General features: G+C 42.3%; 1 protein-coding gene across 3 annotated transcripts in view; it reads left to right on the top strand.

Moving 5' to 3' along the window:
• sema6bb (sema domain, transmembrane domain (TM), and cytoplasmic domain, (semaphorin) 6Bb) overlaps positions 1-21,061 on the top strand; it is a 200,791-nt gene that overhangs the window by 24,010 nt on the left and 155,720 nt on the right. The window lies entirely within an intron of this gene.

The raw sequence follows: 21,061 nt of genomic DNA, 5'->3' as shown, positions 1-21,061 counted from the left end.
TACGCGCATCCTAGAAACACGCTAAATAATCTCGTGAGTCGTACGCACGAGAAAGAACTTTTCCTTTAGGGGCTCCACAGTATTCAATCTGTGACCTTGAGCCAGATACAGTATGTTAAAAAATACAGTACATAAGCACGTTTGGATTTACTAGATTGCGTTAAACTATAACAGACTCAAGTTATTGTATTATTAGTAGTAGTAGTAGTAGTATGCCATCTGTAATCTAGAATTGAATAAAATGTTAAAACTAAATAATTAATGTTACGTTTTGATAACTGAGTTAATTATAATATATTAGACTAGTCATTGTTTTATTTTGTCATTATTATTATTATTATTATTATTATTATTATTATTATTATTATTGTACCGGTAGTAGTAGTATTGCGTCTGTAAAATTAAACTAGATTAAAAGTATATCAAATATATTGGCTAAATACATTATTAGTATTAGATTTCGCAAAATTGTATTGATTACAATAGAATAGACTTTAGTCATTGTATTATTATCATCATTAATAGAGTAATAATCCACGTAGCCCCTCAAAAAAAAAAAAAATACACACGTATCCTAGAAACACTATCGCGTGCACACGCAAAAAGATCTCGCGAGTACAGGGCAGTGTCACATAACGCGCGAGAAAGAACTTTTCGTTTAGGAGCTCCAGTGTATTCCATCTGTGACCTTGAGCTAGATACAGTATGTTAAAAAAATACAGTACATAAACACGTTAATAGCATTTGGTTTTACTAGATTGTGTTAATTAAAATATATTAGGCTATAGTCATTGTATTATTATTATTATTATTATTATTATTATTCCATCAATGATCCAGAAATATTTAAAGTATGCTCAGAACAGAATGGACAGATAGATTATGACAATTATTTAGTTTGTTAAATTATATAAGGTGAGTTTGAAAATGGATCAGAGGATTACAGTATTAATCAGTTTTGTCAGTGCTTTACAGTTGAATAGGCTCTATTCATTTTCACAATTACATGAATGTTCATATTATTATTATTGTTACGGTTGCTCTTTGTGTGAAGTTTGCACTCCATGTAGGTTTTCCTACTCTGGTTGCTCTGGTTTCTTCCCACAGTCCAGAGACACGCAGGTCAGGTGGATTGCTCATGTTAAATTGGCCCCTGATGTGTGTGTGTGTGTGTGTGTGTGTGTGTGCTCAGCCTCAGATGGCCAGGTGGGGTTCTTGTCTTGTGCCCAGTGCTTGCCCGGATGCTCTGTAGCTCCCCTGCTGCCGTGCTCTGGATGAGTGCGGTTTAACAGATGGATGGATGTTGAATGCTGACACCCCCTACTCCCTCATTCATGATGTCGGTTTTCTTTAATCTGACAGCCAACCCCATTAAAGCCATAACATGATCATTGGGGACACAACCCATCTTCTGTTATTCTGATGTTGTTTTGAATAACCCTTTTTTTGAAAGAAAATTGGTAAAGAATGGTCCCCATAACTTTTGGGGTAATCAATTGTCTTGAAGATGACAAGACTGCACCTTTAGGTCATCAGATACAGAAAAGTGACAACATCCCATCTTTTACAGTTTCTTTGAGATGACACCTGTGCTTCTTAGGAGTGTATGATAATGGAGATTGGCCCTGCTTTACACCTCTGTGTTTTTGATAATCTTTTAACTAAAAAGCCACACCCCCTTTGGCCACACCTCTCATATCTAGTGGTTCTGATTGGATTTAAGTTGAGCGTCCCAACCCCTTTTGAAGAATTTTTGAAGATTGTTATGTGGTGGGCCGGTACCTTTCTCAGGGATTGATTGTTCCTGCCTTGTGCTGGATGTTTGTTAAGATAGGCTCCAGCTTCTCACTGGAAAATGGACAAATGGATGAAAACAATTTTATTATGATGATTGTTATCCCTAACCCTGAAGCTGATAAAAGCACATTCAAAAATGGATGGAAGGATTGATGGACTGATTGTTATTTGTTAAAAAGTGTTTTTATGTATTACTGTGATGGACTGTTGCCCTGTCCAGGTGGTCTTCTTGCCTTCTGCCTGATGACTGCTGGGTTAGGCTCCAGCGGCTGCCTTGTGTCTCTGCTCTGGATAAGCGGGTTAGGAAAACAGATGAATGTAAGTTTATATTGTATTTAGTGAGTGTAGTGACATCCATTACATAATCTAGAATTCTGTGATGGTCACATCTCTTCTAGGGAGGCCCACCAAATCAACAAGTTCATTAAAAAGATGGGCTCTCTCCAGTTACCCCTCAATGGACTTGTAATGTCATTTGGTTACTTGTATTATAATTGTTATCATTTGTTTTGTTGCAGTTTGTCTTATTCAGTTGTGACACTATAGTGGTCCTTATTCACTTTGTTTCATTTATAACAATGGCACCGTTACTTGTTATCCTTATTGATGGTGGGCTGCCTGTTTGCTTTTTATTAAACTCTGCGTGTTACAATAAATAATCCTAATCATTTCTAGTTTTTATTATATTAGAGTTACATACATTCCAATTTTTCGCCTATTTATTTGTAACCTTTAAAATATGCTGGTTGGTCCTAAAATAAAACGCAAAGACATTACTCTTAATTATGAGTTCTGGGCACATACAGTATGTCCTGGGAGATGGGGGTCATGCTTTAGTTACCATACGTTTTTCTGCCTGCCATGTCACTGCTGCCTAACATTTCTTGAACAGTTCAGGTCATAAGCCTTTGACTGAGACCAGGATCAGGGTTCTAGTTTCATTAGTTTGTGAGTAAGCTTGTTTAAGACTTTAGCATTTTACATGTTTATGGACTAGCTGTGCTACCTGTTGTGGTATATGGCTGGCCATTCATCCCGACCAACAACCACAGGACGCCAGATGGAGCCCTCCCTGTAGCATGGAGGTGCCCTGATTTCCAGCAGGGCATCATGGACATTGGAGTTTTCCTTCACAGCCCTGCTGGATAACCATGGGGGGCCACCAGAGGATGCTGCAGGGAGGATCAAGGACATCCCAGTCATGTGGACAGAGGAAATGACGTACTTCTGGGTAGAAGAAAAGGAGTTTTAATCTGACCCGGAAGTGATAAGAATCATATAGGCTGGGGGGATCGGAAGTACTTCCGGGTCAGGGAATATAAAAGACTGTGGGAGATCCCAGACGGGCGAGTTGAGTCAGGTGACAGGGTGACAACGCGTCTGGGAGAGGAGGATTGTATTGGATTATTATTTAGTGTAAATTTATGAGTATTGTGGAGGGTGCTTTGTGCACTATATTGTCTAAATAAATTCATAATTTGGACTTTTATCTGGTGTCTGGCATCTGATCTGAGGGTTCAAGGGGACGACAGCGCCCCTATCTGTCACACTGTCTGAGGCAGTTTGAAATCTTAAGCAATCCACAAAGACCTCAGCGTTAACATTTGCAGTGTACCCTATCTATTGAAATGTATTTTGTAATGCATGTAGGAATAAAATGCACTGCATTTATCATTCCAACCGATGGCTCAACACAAACATTTGTAGAATAAAATGAGTTAGTACAAAGGTTTCTGAGGCGTCATCTGTTGGAATGACAAATGCAAGGCGTATGTCTCTATTATATATAGACATTTGGTATGGGATTTGTAAAAGCAGTGTTGATGTTTGTGATGCTCCATTTATAGGAATGACAGACACATAGCAACCAGACAGACACACAGGCAGACATAACTGCACTTATCCGGTTATTAAGGTTATTGAGCTGTGATAAATATGTCATTTGTCATTCCAACAGATGGCTCATCACAGACATTTGTAGAATAAACTGCATTCGTGCAAATGTTTGTGATGCGTCATCAGTTGGAATGACAAATGCAATGTAAATGTCTCTGTTCTATGACGTTTGGTATGGGATACATGCAAGCAGTGTTAATGTTTGAGATGTTCCATCTGTTGGAGTGACAGAGGCATAGCCATGGGATGGACACACAGACACTTGGCCTTTTATTAAGGTGGACTAATTCTCCTACCCATCTAAGACGGTTTGAAATCTATGTAATCAATGTAGACCTTAGTGTTAACATTTTCAGTGCACCATCTTTTGAGATGTATTTTGTCATGAACGTAGGAATAAAATGCATTGTATTTGTCATTCCAACAGATGACGCATCACAAACATTTTGTAGAATAAACTGTATTAATTAGTACAAATGTTTGTGGTGCGTCATCTGTTGAAATGGCAAATGCAGTGCATATGTCTCAGTTATGTGCCATTTGATATGGGATTTGTAAAAGCGATGTTGATGTTTGTGATGTACCGTCTGTTGGAATGACAAACACAATGCATTTTATCACTACAAATATTTGTGATGCGTCATCTGTTGAAATGGCAAATGCAGTCCATATGTCTCTGTTATGTGCCATTTGATATGGGATTTGTAAAAGCGATGTTGATGTTTGTGATGCTCCATCTGTTGGAATGACAGGGCATAGCAACCAGACAGACACACACACATGTATCCTTTTATTAAGTTTATAGATTGATAAGATTGTATTAAAGTAAAACCACCTAGCACAATCCCATTTTAATTTTCTTTAAATATGCTTGCGTGTTTTTCCACAAGGCCACTTTGGTGTCTGTCACCTTGTCCTGCCACCTCTGCACCCTTTTAGACCACAGTCTGCAGATCTTTGAGGGGGACAAGCAGCAGCGCAGAGACAGAACGGCTCTTTTGAATCTGGGTTCCCTTGTGGAGTCTCGCCTGCCTGAATGATTGACAACGTATCCATTTTGCTCTGACCTGAGCCTGACATCTGTTAAAAATTCCAGAGCATTTCCTTCAGTTTAACTGTCTGAAAATAAATTCAATTAAACCAGCGGGCTGGAAAAGAAAAAAAAACAATGCGAAGGGGGGTTTGGGTGTTGGAGCAGTTTTCCATTCCGTTTGGCTGCTTTTTGGATTCTTAAGCTCCTTTTTTTTTTTCTTTTTTCTTTTTTAAAGCGTTTTAAGATTTTTGCTTGGTTTCTGCCAAATGCGGCGCCAGTTCCGTTTATAGCAATTCATCTGTGCTGCCTTCTGCTATGAGAAGGTGGCCAAGTAGGTGGTGGCAGTGGGGGAAATAAATGTGCCCTATAGTGCCTTGCGCTTAGACAGCCATCCTTTTCCTATCGTGCTTATCCCCAGCTGCAGGGAGTTGCTGTCTGTCCTAGCAGCACTGTAAACAGAAGGGGAACCCACCCTGGAGGAGACGTTGTCACTTCTGTCGGACCACAATTTAATGTGACGTACACGCACATCCATGGGAAATCTCAAGCCCTGCAGAAAAAGGGAAACGTATGCAAGGAGAACATGCAAAGTCCACACACACAGACTGGGGTTTCAATCCTGGAGTCCATACTTAAAGGTTGTGTCCCCCATGAACTTGGCCATGTCCATCTGGCACAGGCAAATTCTCCCAGGAATCGTAAGAGAATGAGTTTGCTGGGACCAAATGAAGACATGCTGGACTGTCCCAGTTCCAGTGTTGACAGTCGCCACCTAATGGCTACAGACCAGTGGCACTTGCATCTCCCATCATGAAGGCCTTTTGAGAGGCTGGTCCTGGGCTTATATGAGTCCCCCTGTGGTAGACCACCCAGACCCACTGCACTTTTCCTATTGGACAAACATTGGAGTGGAAGACTGCAATCATGTATCTGCTCTTGGAATTTGTTCCCATATTTGTAAGTATTATATTTTCTGATTTCTCCAGTGTCTTCAGTACCATCCAGCCAGCCCTGTTAACAACAACAACAGCAACATTTATTTCTATAGCACATTTTCATACAAGCAGTGCAGCTCAAAATGTTTTACGTGATGAAGAAAAAAGACAAAATAAATACAAATTAGAATAAGGGAACATTAATTAACATAGAATAAAAAGTAAGGTCCGATGGCCAGGGAGGACAGAAAAAACAACAAAAAAAAAAAACTCTTGACGGCTGGAGAAAAAAATAAAATCTGCAGGGGTTCAGAGGTCACGAGACCAGCCAGCCCCCTCTAGGCAGTCTACCTAACATAAATTACCTCAATCAGTCCTCATGGTATTCAGGGTTCAAATGGAAGAATTAGATGCTGATGGTCATGTGGACTTCTGGCCTTCAATTCATCAATGTGGGGACATCATGGTGCTTTGATCAGGTGGTGGTGACGCAGGTCACCACCCCAGAAAACCGGAAAAAGAACAGAAGAGAAAGTAGGGGTGAGTACGGATTTTGGAGCCACGATGAATAGTAATGATAATTAACTGAAAAACTAAGACGAAGCTATGAGTAAGCCATGTTAAAGTAATGTGTTTTAAAGTGCTCCACCATATTAGCCTGGCAATTTCCTATTGGCAGGCTATTCCAGATTTGAGGTGCATAACAGCAGAAGGCCGCCCGCCTCACCACTTCTTTTAAGTTTAGCTCTTAGAATTCTAAGCAGACACTCATTTGAAGATCTAAGGTTACGATTTGGAGTGTAAGGTGTCAGACATTCTGAGATATAAGATGGAGCAGATTAATGAAGGCTTTGTAAACCATAAGCAGGATTTTAAAGTCAATTCTAAATGACACAGGTAACCAGTGTAGTGACATCAAGACTGGGGTGATGTGCTCGGATTTTTTTTTCCTATTTAAGATTCTGGCCGCTCCATTCTGCACTCATTGCAGTCGATTTATGTCTCTTTTTGGTAGTCCTGAGAGGAGTGCGTTACAGTAATCCACGGCTTGGCTATAGAGGTGGTCCACTCCTACAGGTACTTGGGGGTCCACATTAATGACAGGTTGGACACAAAGGAACTAGAAAAAAAGGGACAGAGCAGACTGTTCAGTCTTGGGAGGTAGCGTTCGTTCAACGTATGTAGTGACATCCTTCACATGTACTATCACTTACACTCTGGTGTGGTGGACCAGTAACGTCACTTCAAGAGAGGCCCACCGAATCAACAAGCTGATAAAGAAGGCAGGCTCATGTATGGGATCCACTGTGGACTCCCTGGAGGTGATAGCAAAGCAGAGAATTAAAACTTGAGTGCCATTATGAACAACACTGCACATCCTCTCCATGACACACCCACACTGAGGACTTTCGGTATTGTGTCAGGAAACACGACTGGGGGTCCTTTACACCAACAGCAATGCGCCTACACTGGGACTTAGGCTGCCAAGTCAGTTTTCTTTGGTGCATATTTGACAAGGGTTTGTTGTCTGTCAAAATAATCATTTATTTATTTAATTTAATTAGCAAAATTTCCCTCCAGGGACCAATAAAGTGCTATCTATTATGATGGGCGGCCACGGCCATTACCCGGCTGGGACGCCAGCTGGTTGAAAAGACCAGGGGGTGTAGAGAGCATCTGTGAAGCACCACCTTCACTGGGATGCTAGAGGGCAGCCCTCCTGGGCGGTTGTGACACCATGGATTCCCGCAGGGCACGCTGGGAGTTGGAGTCTGGGGGCTGCCGGGGGGAGCTGCAGAGCCTCACTTTGAACTTCCATCACACTCGGGAGTGATTCCAGGTAACGCTAATGAGACACCTGGAGCACTCCCAGGAGTAACATAAAAGGGGCCGCCACACTCAATTCAGGGAGTGGAGAGGAGAGGGGGAGAGAGAGAGAAAGAGAGAGAGAAAAAGCTATGGAGAGAGCTGGGGGTGGGAGAGAGAGAGAGAGAGAGGGAAAGAAAAAGCTATGGAGAGAGCTGGGGGTGGGAGAGAGAGAGCTAGAGGAGAGAGAGAGAGAGCAAGCTAGGGAGAGAGAGAGAGAGAGAGCTAGGGAGGATGAGAGAGCTAGAGGAGAGAGAGAGAGCAAGCTAGGGAGGGAGAGAGAGAGAGAGCTAGGGTTAGGATGTCTTAAGTACCCCGGTGGTCCACACTATCTATTCTGCAGTTTGATCAACTGTGAAGTGCAAAGCCATCATGTTTGGGTCAAAGATCTTCTTTACACTAACAGGTTAAAAAGAGCAAAACAAAAATCACCTGAAGTGGAGGAGAGGGAATGGCGCTTTCTCAAATGTTTCTCCACAAAGACTCGATGGGACACGACTGAGCTCAAGTGAATAGTGAAGAGCAGAGGATGAGATGTTCTTCTCCTTTGCAAGCCCGCAGCTCAGAAACTCTTCTGCCATGGAAGTTGTCCATTCATTTGCAGGCTTAATTAGGTCCCCTTTACATGCAGGGTATTCTGTATCACATATCGAATGGCCTCGTTTTGCCGTGTGTGGTTTCGCCTCGGCGTTGGGCACGCTGTGCTGAAATCTCGGCGGGGTGAAGCTTTTTTTTATTGTGCTGGCTTTGCCTGTCATGTGCCTGGGTGTGTGCCATTGTTGTGCCAGTCATGTGACTTGCTGTCTTAAAGGTGCCTATAATTAGGAACATTGAGTTTGGTGCGCTTTTGACTTTTTAAATTGTGTTCTGTCAAGGCATTGACCTCTCGGGCTTAGTACCCCAATTTTCTTTCACAGTGGGGTATGGGGGTTGACCTTCTTTCTTACGTGGTCAGCATTGTGTCAGTTTTATATTTTACTTCACTTTATTGCCATCGCAATGTTGAAGCAGTTGCATTTTCCTTGCTTTTTATTTGTCAGAATTTATAGCGTCTTTCCTATGGGGACCACCATCTTATTACACTTCGCCCACCTATGCTGTAACAGTTAATCTGTGCTCAACAGTGGGGGCACAGGCAGGTTAAGCGACTTGATCAGGGTGGGAGGCGGGGTGGGGGGGGGTCCGTTGCTTTAACGGCGTTGCTTCTTCTATTATATCTTGGCTCCCGCGTTGACCTCTGGGACTTCGCAGCGCTGGGCTGTAGAAACACAGCATGGTGTGAGGGCAGAGGGTTTCCATTTTTAATTTCAGTTTGTGACACCAGCATTGTGTCAGGTCACCGTCGTTTGGTCACTGGCTATTTGGTGTGTCGCTGTGTTTAGTCTGTTAAGCCCTGCTTTGTGTCAGTGTTTTATTTTTTAACTCCAGTCGTCTTCAATCCTGCCATAACCGTGAGCTTAGGTGACATCTGGTTTGTACTTCTGCCTTCTGAAACACCACTTTTTGTTTTTTGGCTCAGGCCGTGTCACATTTGACGACTTTTTGTCCTGAAATTTTCAGTCGTAGCCTTCATTAACAGTCGGAGGCAGGCTGGTCGGTGGCCTAGGGTGACATCCCCCAGAGACTCACCCCGACTAAATCCAACAGGCTTGATTTTGTCTTTTGTCTTAAGGTGGGCTCTGTGTCCACGACAGCTGACAGCTAACAAGGGGTCATCCGCAAGTACACGGCAACGAGGAATAAGGAATGTAATGGCTGGACCGCTGAAGAAGAAGAGAAGCTTGTCTGCGTAATGTTGTGTATTTTACTTACCAAGACGGAATGGGGACAAAAAATAGGAGGGTCCGTGATTGCGGCTGAACTTGCCGTACCTGTTAACCCTTTGTACAGCATCAGCTCCATCTGGTAGCCCATCATTGGCTGTTACAAGAAGGCAGCCTGAGCTAGAAAGTCATCCTATGTGTGACACGCCCAGTAATTATTAAAGGCGTGTAAGTTGACCACACACCCAATGACTAGAAGTCCCATCATGTGACGTCAGCTTTCCTGACATTTAGAGACCCCCCCCCCATTGTTTGGTTAGTCACATTTCAGCTGTCCCATTCTGGCTTCTTTTGTTTTAAATTGGCTGGCATCAGACGTCTAGTGGTGGTTAACTGGGACTGGACATCTGTTTGATGACATTCTTACTGGTCTGGATTTAGACCTCCATTAAATGTTAGGAGGGGATTTGTCTCTTCTAATGAGTTGCGCCCCCTTTTTAGAACTCCAGCAATGTGTTATTTGGCTTTGCCCCGACAGTTTTTTTTTTTTTTAATGGCAGTTTCTTGGCTTTGCATCTTTTTGTGATTTTTATTTATTTTTCTTGAGCTTTCCTTAAGCTTAAAAATTTATCTTCACATCTATTCTGGGTTGTTCCTGTCTAGTAAATCCATTTTGGTTGTTCATTTTTTTTTAGTTTGTGGCCTTTATTTCATAGTTGTTCATTTAATAAAGTTGTTTCAGACGCCATTTTGTTTTGGTAATGTGCCCCACCGTTTTGAGAGCCTTGTGTCACCCGTTGCCTCGGTAACACTCCCAGCATGCACTGGAAGTATGAGCTGAAATCATCAAGGGCGACAGTATGTAAGGTCACTTCTCAGAAGCCCCCAAGCTATCTTACTAGAGATGATGTGCGATTCTCTCCGTTATTTTGGTATTCGGTCCCTGCCTGAATTAAGACTTTGAATTTTTACGTGTTTTGTCAATCAGTTCCTTTCCTTTGACCTCCGGGTCCCTCCATTCAAACCCCTTACTTTCTCCTTTCAAATCTGATTTGGACCTCCAGTAGATTTGTATCTTTTATTGAGTTGTGGCTCCTTCTTGGTTGCCTTCAAATATAAAAAAACAATTTCCCCTTGGAGATCATCATCATCATCATCATCATCAGGTCTTCAGCAATGCTTTATTTGGCGTTGCCATTTCTAATTTTTGATGATGGTTTTCCTGGCTTCATTATGCTGAATTGCACTCACCTGGATTGGACACTCCAGTAGATGTTGGGCCAGGCTTATTCTCCATCCAGCGGTTGTATTAGTGTTGAGTTGTGGGGGTCTTGATTTTGTATTGACCTGCTTTAGACTTGCAGCAATATTTTATTGGGACTGGATGGCTCTGTTTGATAATAAGGGGTCCTGACTTCCTTATTCTCAGTTGCACTGGTCTGGGTTAATGCCCCCCAGTAAATGTTAGCCTGAGATTTGTCTCTTTTAATGAGCTGTGGCTCCCTTTTGTTTTGGTTGCCTTCAAAATTCCAGCAATGTGTTATCTGGCTTTGTCACGTCTGAATTTTATCGATGGTTTCCTGGCTTTGTTATGCTGAGTTGTACACCTCTGACTTTGGACCCCCAGTAGATGTTGCACCAGGCTTATTCTCTTCTTGACGGTTGTGTTAGTTTTGAGTTGTGGTTTCCTTTATTTTGTTATCGGCTGCCTTTAGACTAATGTTAATGTTTAATTGGAACTGGACATCTTTGTTTGATAATAAGGGGTCCTGACTTCCTTATACTGAGCTATACTGATGTAAATTCAGACCCCCAGTAAATTCTAGTCTGAGATTTGTTAAGTTGTGGATCCTTTTTGGTTGCCTCCAAATGCGAAAAAACATTTTCACCATGGAGATTAATAAAGTATATCATCATCGTCATCATCAAGTCTCCAGCAATGAGTTATTTGGCGTTGCCATTTCTAATTCTTAATGGTGGTTTCCTGGCTTCATTATACTGAGTTGCACTCATCTGGCTTAGACCCTCAGTAGATGTTTGCCAGGCGTCTTCTCTACTTGACTGTTCTATTAGTTTTGAGTTGTGATTGTCTTTATTTTGCATTGGCTGCCTGTAGACATCCAGTAATATTATATTGGGACTAGAAGTCTCTATTTGATAATAAGGGGTCCTGACTTCCTTATGCTCAGTTGCGCTGGTCTGGGTTAAGCCCCCCAGTAAATGAAGAGCTGAGATTTGTGTCTTTTATTGAGTCGTGGCTCCTTTTTGGTTGCCTTGAAATGCTAGGACAGTTTCCCCATGGGGATTAATAAAGTATATCATCATCATCAAGCCTCCAGCAACATGTTATTTAACTTTGCCACGTCTGTTGTTTTATTGATGGATTCCTGGCTTCGTTATTCTGAGTTCTCATCTGACTTTAGACCCCCAGTAGATGTTACACCAGGCTTTTTCTCAATCCAGCAGTTGAGTTGTGGTGGTCTTTATTTTTCATTGGCCGGCTTTAGACTTGCAGTAATGTTTTATTGGGACTGGACGCCTCTGTTTGATAACAAGGGGTCCTGACCTCCTTATACTGAGTCATACTGATGTGGATGTAGACCCCGAGTAAATGTTAATCTGAGATTTGTATGTTTTATTAAGTTGTGGCTCCTTTTTGGTTGCCTTCAAATATAAAAAACGTTTTCCCCTTGGGGATTAATAAAGTACATCATCATCATCATCAAGTCTTCAGCAATGAATTATTTGGCGTTGCCATGTCTAATTTTTATTGATGGTTTCCTGGCTTCATTATACTGAGTTGCACTCGTCTGGCTTAGACCCCCAGTAGATGTTTGCCAGGCGTCTTCTCTACTTGACTGTTCTATTGGTTTTGAGTTGTGATTGTCTTTATTTTGCATTGGCTGCCTGTAGACATCCCGTAATATTATATTGGGACTAGAAGTCTCTATTTGATAATAAGGGGTCCTGACTTCCTTATGCTCAGTTGCGCTGGTTTGGGTTAAGCCCCCCAGTAAATGAAGAGCTGAGATTTGTGTCTTTTATTGAGTTGTGGCTCCTTTTTGGTTGCCTTGAAATGCTAGGACAGTTTCCCCATGGGGATTAATAAAGTATATCATCATCATCATCATCATCAAATCTCCAGCAACATGTTGTTAGGTTTGGCCACATCTGTATTTTATGAATGGTTTCCCGTCTTCATTATGCTGACTTAACTTACACTCATCTGACTTTAGACCCCCAGTAGATGTTGGTCAGGCTTATTCTCTACTAGACAAGTGTATTCATTTTAAGTTTTGGTTCCCTTTATTTTGTATTGGCTGCCTTTAGAAATCCTGTAATGTTTTATTGAGACTGCACATCTCTGTTTGATAATAAGGGGTCCTGATTTCCTTACACTGAGCCATATTGATGTTGGTTCAGACCCCCAGTAAATGATTTGTCTCTTTTGTTGAGTTGTGCCTCCTTTTTGGTTGCTTTCAAATCCTAAGACAGTTTCTCCTTGGGGATTAATAAAGTATATCATCATCATCATCATCATCATCATCATCATCATCAAGTCTCCAGCAACATGTTGTTTGGCTTGGCCACATCTGCAGCATCTAATCAGGGAAGATCCATATAATTAGCATGAACCAATCAGAGCGCGTGTGTTCTGAATGTTCAGACCTCTGCCACGATGCCCCCCATCCACATTAAGCCGGCATTTTCCAGAAGTAAGACGGCTCAGCAGGGCATTTTCAAAGGTCGCCATTTTTCTGGGGTTAAAAGCACATGGGTAGTGTGGACTGATGTCTGCGTTTTTAAATGAAAATGTAGTGGGATGTAGCCTTGGTGTAAAAATTACAAAAAAAAAAGAAGAAAAATTGTGACTTGGCGAATGACAAGAGAGACACACTTGTGTCAAGAAGTGCGACTGGGGCTCCGTGTACCTGTGCCTTTATAGCGCCTTGCAGGGACTGTGAGTGCTCTTTTGCCTTTATAACATTACTTGAATAGAGACATCCCTGTAATACAGAGTTCTGCAGCATTCAGACCCCCTCCTCCTCCCCGTCCGCTACCACAGATGCCTTCCACGGTCCATTAGGGTTAAGGCCTCCAGTAATAGACTAAGATGGCCTCTACTTGTGTTTGCTTTAGAATTCTTATGTTCAGGCTAATTTGCTGCTGTCTTAGGCAGCTGTGTGGCTTCACCAGTTTGCTTTATAATGTTGAGTTCTGGCTTTCTTGTTTTTGTTTTTGGGGGTCTTTGTGATAGCTAGTCTGGATGCTGCGTGTCTCCAATGAAGAGCCATTCCTTCACTGCCCTGTCACATTGTGCTGCCCAGCAATGGTCGATCCAAATCGATTTCTCAAGTGGTCTGTCCAGTCCGAAGGGTTGGTTCCGCTCTGAGGTGACAGTGAGCACATTTTGGATGGTCTTGTCTGTCTTACCGCTCTGCTGACACCTTGCTGGTGGTTGGGATACCATGGAGCAAGACACCCTCAGTGCCCAGGTAGGTGTTCTCCAGGACCCTCAGTGCCCATGTAGGTGTTCTCCAGGACCCTCACTACCCATGTAGGCGTTCTCCAGGACCCTCAGCGTCCATGTAGATGTTTTCTAAGAACCATCTCTGTCGATTGAGATGCTCGCCAGGACCCCTTCAGTGTTCATTTAGATATTCACCAGGACCTCCCTCAGTGCCTAATAATATATTCACCAGGACCCCCGCTGTGTCCATGTAGGTGTTCTCCAGGACCCCTCAGTGTCCATGTAGGTGTTCTCCAGGATGCCCTCAGTGTCCATTTAGATATTCACCAGGACCACCTCAGTGTCCATGTAGGTTCTCTAGGACCCTGTCTGTGCCCATGTAGGTTCTTTAGGACCCTGTCTGTGTCCATGTAGGTTCTTTATAACCCTATCTGTTTCCATGTACGTGTTCTCCAGGACCCCGTCAGTGCCCATGTAGGTGTTCTCCAGGACCCCCTCAATGCCCATGTAGGTGTTCTCCAGGACCCCCTCAATGCCCATGTAGGTGTTCTCCAGGACCCCCTCAGTGTCCATGTAGGTGTTCTCCAGGTACTTCCAGTTTCATTCACATCTCAAAACATGATGCAGGATCAGTGTGAGCAGTTGTGCCTTATGAGACACTGGCATCCCCGCCATGACGGATTGCAGCCTTGTGCCCAGTGTTGCTGGAATTGGCTACAACTCCATTAAGAAAATGAACAACTGACCTTAAATTCTCCACTGCCTTCTTGAGATGGAGAACGTCTGTCGCTCTCGGCTGCTGTTACCTTCCAGTGCCTATAACAAGTGTTGAGATGTCTTCACATTTTCTTGTTGTACGACTTTGACTCCCAGTGGATTTCATTGGACTTTGTTTGGCACTGATCAACAGACAGACACTGTTTAATGTCAAAGTGGAAGCCAATCTCTGCCAAGTGCTCTAAATTAATTACAGATACCAAACATAAAATAACTGATCACAGCAATATGTGAAAACCTCCAAGGTGGGTGAATCCTTTTGAGAGTCGCGTGTTCCAGGACCCCCCCACCGGCGTTGTGTTACCATCAGCTATAATGTTTGTCCACATTTTGGATCTTTTTAGAAAAGCTGACTTGCGTATTGTTCTATGACTGGCAGCATGGTGGCACAGTGGTTAGCACTGCAGCCCCACAGCTTCAGATCCCGGGGCCTGAATCCCGACCACATTCACACACACACACACACGGTCTCTCTGTTGGCTTTGCTTCAGATTCTCTGGCTTTCCTCCCACATCCCCAAGACATTTGCATTATGTTAATTTACGCTCTAAATAGCCTGGTGGGAGTGCTTGTGAATTTGCATGGTGAGGGGCTGCTGCCCCATCTTGGATTGTTTCCTTCCTTTTGCCAAGCGTTCCCAGCCTACAAAAATGTCTCTCCCTGACTTCACCTGGATAATCTGTTCAGAAAAAATTAAAGATGGACGGCTTTCTGCCTCCTTCATAATTTATTAATGTGGGTTTATGCCTCCAGTAAGTACTCTTTTACATCTCTGTTATGTAAGAGTGGATTCCTGGATTCAGGCTCACTTTGATTTGTAGGCCTTGCACCCTGGGCAGACTCTGACCCACTCCGTTATATAATTCTTACTTATGGGGGGCTAATTCATGTTGTGTGTGTGTGTCTTTAGATTTTTTTTTTGTAATGTATGGAGAGGGGGTTTTATCGTGGAATTTGAGACTTACCAGGGCACGTTACCGGATTGGTCTGCTCCCTCACTTTAAAGTTAACACACACAGAGATACATACACATGCACATAGGGGTCCTATCTGGACATGCCCTCAATATTCCACATTGGGACCCCCTTCACTTTAATGATGCCAAATGCCTGTCACTCTTAGTGGGACTCACAGTCATACGGGCATCATTGTGCCACACGAAAGCTCAGTCACTTTGATTACAGGGCCACTTTCTAACCAACAGGTCTAAATATCAAGGAGCGACCACTCAGCATTGATAATCCTGCGGATAAGAAAGTGGCAATTCTCCCACATCAGGGGCCCTAATATTTACTTGAATCACTCGAGAGATAAAGACAAACTTGGCACTTTGTGCTGCGGGCAGAAATGGCTTTAGCTGTGTATGTTGAGTGAGTATCATGTGCCAGAGTGTTATTGAATGTTATCTGAACCTGTGGACCCAATGCAGAATATTATATTGTGGGTTTTCTGTGTTGTCGATGTTTAGTCAGTAGCTGCTTTATTAGGTCTACCTGGTAGGCTCCACCTTTGACGTTAATTCAAACTAGCTGTGCTACCCGTCTAGGACAGGATAAAATCTTAAGTAATCAATATAGATCTCCGCCTTAATGTTTGCAGTTCACCGTGTAATGGCTATGCCTCTGTTATATGCCATTTGCAATGGGATTTGTAAAAGCAGTGTTAATGTTTGTGATGTACCCAGTGCCGGTATAAGGTTATTTTGTGCCCTAGGCCAAGCTTATTAGTGTGCCAACCAGCTGTTCGGTAACTAACCTGTGTGGATGGGTTTTCCCCCCCCGTTATGATCTGTGCCCTAGACGAATGTCTAATTCTCAATGATGATCAGCATGAGTGCCATAGCAAAAGGGTCTGAATACTTGTGTCAATGTGTGATTTCCAACAGGGCAGTGAAGCATCAATAAAAAAAAATCATTGTAGCCGCGGGTTCTAGCACGGGTAAAACAGGTGCCTAAAGAAATCTCTCAGTCCCAAAGTTTGTTTTAGAAGATTTAGTTAAAATTCAAAGCAAATAGAAGAATACACAAGAATAAAGAAAAAAGGAGTATAAAAGGCAAAATATTATAAAAAAATGCATCTTCTCTAAACTTTTCTTGGCAAACTTTAGTTGTTTCTGTACTTAGGAATGCTTTACGTCTTCTGTACACTTTAAACATACGGCACTGCACATTCAATAAAGCACATTGTCGTTCATGTTACTTGACACGTAAGACGCGGTTTAAAACCATGTGCCCCCAACGCCTTACACATGGCAAGGCAGGTCAATTAGTATAATGTATAGTCAGAGAGGCTAGAAATAGTTAGAATATACCAACCATGTGCCCTCAACGCCTTACACCTGGCAAAGCTGATCACTAACTTGAGTATAATGTATAGTCAGAGAGGTGAGAAATAGGTTGGCATATACCAATTCAGTTCAATTTGTGGGTGTTATCAGAACCTCCCATAGACTAGGCATTAATATAAAGGCAAATATTTCTATAACTTAAATTCCTAGCAAATGGTTCTTACAATTATTTTCAGTTCATTTTGGATAATCAAATGCCCATACCAGAATGGCATCCAAGTAATGCCAATGGTGGCTCTGGTTGTAGGAACCTCCCATAGATTATGCACTAATATTTAGGCAAATATTTCTATAACTTAAATTCCTAGCAAATGGCTCTTACAATTATTTTCAGTTCATTTTGGATATCCAAATGCCCATTCCAGAATGGCATCCAAGTAATGCCAATGGTGGCTCTGGTTGTAGGAACCTCCCATAGACTATGCACTAATATTTAGGCAAACATTTCTATAACTTAAATACCTAGCAAATGGCTCTTACAGTCATTTTAAGTTCATTTTGGATATCCAAATGCCCATTCCAGAATGGCATCCTAGTAATGCCAATGGTGGCCCACTGCGGTCCGGTGACGGCTACACGTGAGATATCCAGAGCTCTCGTCTTCTCTCTCCAATCAGAGTGTGCGTTTAAAGTTCGCTCCATATTCTTCGTTTTTCTTGTATACAAAGATGTCTTTCTATCATCCTGATAAATGAAACGTACACTTCAGAAAATTCCCCACAGTTCTAGGTGCCTGCAACATAATCAATCTGTGTTTCGAGGTTTGACGTGCCTCTTTCTCTAAGGCTCATCTGGGAGTCAGATTAAAGTGGTCTTCTCCTGGATGCAAACCTGCGGTAGCTTAGCTAATTACTGTAGTGGGTTTGGAGGGAGGTGGGGGGTGTGAGTGGAGGGGATGTCGGTGTTCACTTTTGCAGTCTCAAATTTATTTAAATGTCACAAAGCTAATCTTTTAGCCTCCTAGTGCTGCTAACACAGATAACAAACATGGGGGGGGGCTCGGGCCTTCCCTGTTGGGCAGACTGGAGTGTCGTGCAGCACAGCATCATCGTGCAGAGCTCCTGTTTAGCCTGATAACAATAGCAAATCCATAATGATGGGTTTAGTTTAAAAAACAAATATGCCACTGTACAGAAATCTTGTGCCGCCTTTGATCAATAAAGTATCTATCTATCTATCTATCTATCTATCTATCTATCTATCTATCTATCTATCTATCTATCTATCTATCATATAGTGCCTTTCATATCTATCTATCTATCTATCTATCTATCTATCTATCTATCTATCTATCTATCTATCTATCTATCTATCTATCTATCTATCTATCTATCTATCTATCTAACACACGCACAAAACCCCAATGAGGTGAGTGACCCGGTTAGGGCAGAAACCTCCTTTCTTCAAAATCTGTGTTTACACGGACAAGTGCGGTTCAGGAGTTGTTCCATTCCTGGACGCTCTGGCGTCCTTAAACTGCACAAAAGAAAGATAAAAGTTGAGCGCCATCATCGCCCGCAGTGAATTTGAAGACAAGCATGAAGCCTGTGATCTTTTTCTGGTGTTTTTATTAATACATTTAGTCGCTCATGTGCTGTGAAGTAATATCCATCTCCATTTTAACTCCCGGTCCAGAGCGACTGATGATTCGTGGCATGGACACCAGCCGCAATTTAAAGCGATTGTTATTTTCATGGGAATTGTTACTTATGCATTATTTTCACTTTTACATTACGACTTTAGTAAAAACAATATTTGGAATTAACTTTTCTTAAGATCGCATTGAATTTTGATTCCGTGTTTGGACTTCCATCGTGACGACACAACATATATCTGCCTGTGAGTGAATATCGTTTCTTTCTCTCTAATGAATAAAAACGACTTTCTCGAATGTTTGTCCATGCTCTTTCTTCTTCGCTTTTGTTTGTCCATGCTCTTTCTTCTTCGCTTTCTCATTGATGTGTCATCTTGAATGTATAAAATTATTGTCCTGATAAAATTTATAAGAGCTGAGAGCGCAGGAAGTGTGTCTGCCTAAAGCATTCACACGACTGAGGTTAGATGACTGTGGTCTTGTTTGAAACTAGTTGTAAGTAGTACGTGACTTGAAAGAATCTCATGTTAAAAGACGCCGTCTCTCGGGACTTTATACCGCAACCACGTTTTTGGAATCTTTTAATTCTCGCTGGCAACACGAATTACACGATCTACAAGTCTCCGACTTAAAGTTTAAATCCGCGCGATATATTTGATGTCTTTTCGCTGTTCCATTAGTTCACCGAGTAATAATTTGTTTGTTTTCGCCAATGCAATCTTTCCTATCCTTTTTGTGAGACTTTTCGTACTTCCATTATCTCTAACCTGCTCTGCATGTAATGATAATAAAAATTATTCTTTGCATTTATATAGCGCTTTTCTCACTACTCAAAGCGCCAACATTTTTGAATTCTTTATGACGTTCTACTTTGTCATCTACTCTTTTTCTTTTGTTTCCAGTCCTTGGCGTAGTTAAATCTGTTTCTTTCGGGGTGTATCATGCTGCTCACATTGTGAAATTTTGAACGCATGCTAAGGAGATGCGGTTGGATCAGCTGCTGTCTTGCTGCTGCTGCTGCCGAGGTGCGTGTTCTGCTTGTCGCGCCGCACGTCGATCATTTAAAAGCTTGTACAGCAGCTGTCCTTTTGTCTCACTGCCTTGTCTCGCGTGATGTGTTAGTGTCTTCTGAGAAGATCACGTCTCATCTCCCTCCCAAGATTTTTATTATAATAGAGAGATGCAATAATAATAATAATAACGGGTGGTTTTTCCGTTGCTTTAATAGCTCCCTGACCCAAAGGGGTGTGGCTAAATGCTTTCAGTGGGTGTCGTCTCCCGAGCTGTAGGTGATGAGAGAGATTTGAAATCCAGCGATTGCACCCCCTGGTGTCCCAGAGTGGTAGCGCTTAAAATCGGACAAGCCAAGAAGGTTGATGGCAAACTGTCCAGGCTCTGAACTCCTGATGCTCCCTCCGCTGTACCTCACTGCTGAGATGATGTTGGTACACGTCTCTCTTTTTATAGTATATACACTGCTGCATATCCTTCAAGAACAATTCAACCTTAGTTTCATCAATCCACAAATCCACAGTTTCTCATTGGCATTGTGAAGTGTCAGGGTGGTCTTCGGCAAATTTCAGACATAATGTGATGTCTTTTATTTGAAGAGTAGTGGCTTCCTCCCTGGTGTCCTGCCATGGACACTACGCCTGTTGAGGGTTTTGAGTATGGTGGACTCATGAATAGAGATCTTCACCTGTCCCAATGATTCCTTTAAGTCTTTAGGTCTGACTTGTGGGTTCTTTGTTGTCTCCTTGAGCATTCTGTGTTGTACCTTTCAAGTCATCTTGGATGGGCACTCACTTCTAAGGATAGCATCCACAGCACTAAATGGTCTCCATTTATATACCACTGCCTGTCTAACTGTGGACTGATGAATATCTAAACTCTTTAAAATGATTTTGTAACCCTTTAAAGCTTTAAATTTTTGGTCGTTGATCTTCTGAGATCTCTTGTTTTGAGGCATGCTTTACTCTACTTGCAAATAGCAAACTCAAAATGTCAAGGGTCTTATTTGTTGGCCAGTGTATCACTAAACCACACCTCCAGTCTCGTTTCATTGGCTAAACACCAGTCTTGCCAAATCTAAACCACACCTCCAATCTTGTTTCATTGGCTAAACTCCAGATTTGCCAACCCCTAAACCACACCTCCAGTCTCATTTCATTGGCTGTATTCTAGGTTTGCCAACACCTAAACCACACCTCCAATCACATTTCACTGGTTAAATTCTGTTAGCTTATGTTGAAGTCATCAGCCTTGGGGGTCCCACCTACACCAGTGAATATCTGATGATGTATTTATTCAATAAGTACAAGAACAATACAATAATTGTGCCTTATTAGTTAAAACTGACTGTACGAGTTCATCATTGTAAGTTAGATGAACATGAGACCATTATTTACGAAGGGTTCACTTTCTTTTTCTTGCTGCTGTATCGGAGAGCTGGTCAGGCTATGGCTTTTGCCTTTTCCTAATGACACCGAGTCCTCAGAGTATTTTCTCTGGGTGGCTTCTCTTGTCCTCTTCTCCATTGCCAAATGCCCTTAGTTCAATACTGTATATTTTGCATTGCTGCC

The sequence above is a fragment of the Polypterus senegalus genome, chromosome 10 (genome assembly GCF_016835505.1).
Source record: "Polypterus senegalus isolate Bchr_013 chromosome 10, ASM1683550v1, whole genome shotgun sequence".
In the NCBI taxonomy this organism is placed as follows: Eukaryota; Metazoa; Chordata; class Cladistia; order Polypteriformes; family Polypteridae; genus Polypterus; species Polypterus senegalus.
This window is presented reverse-complemented; position numbering and strand designations above follow the sequence as displayed.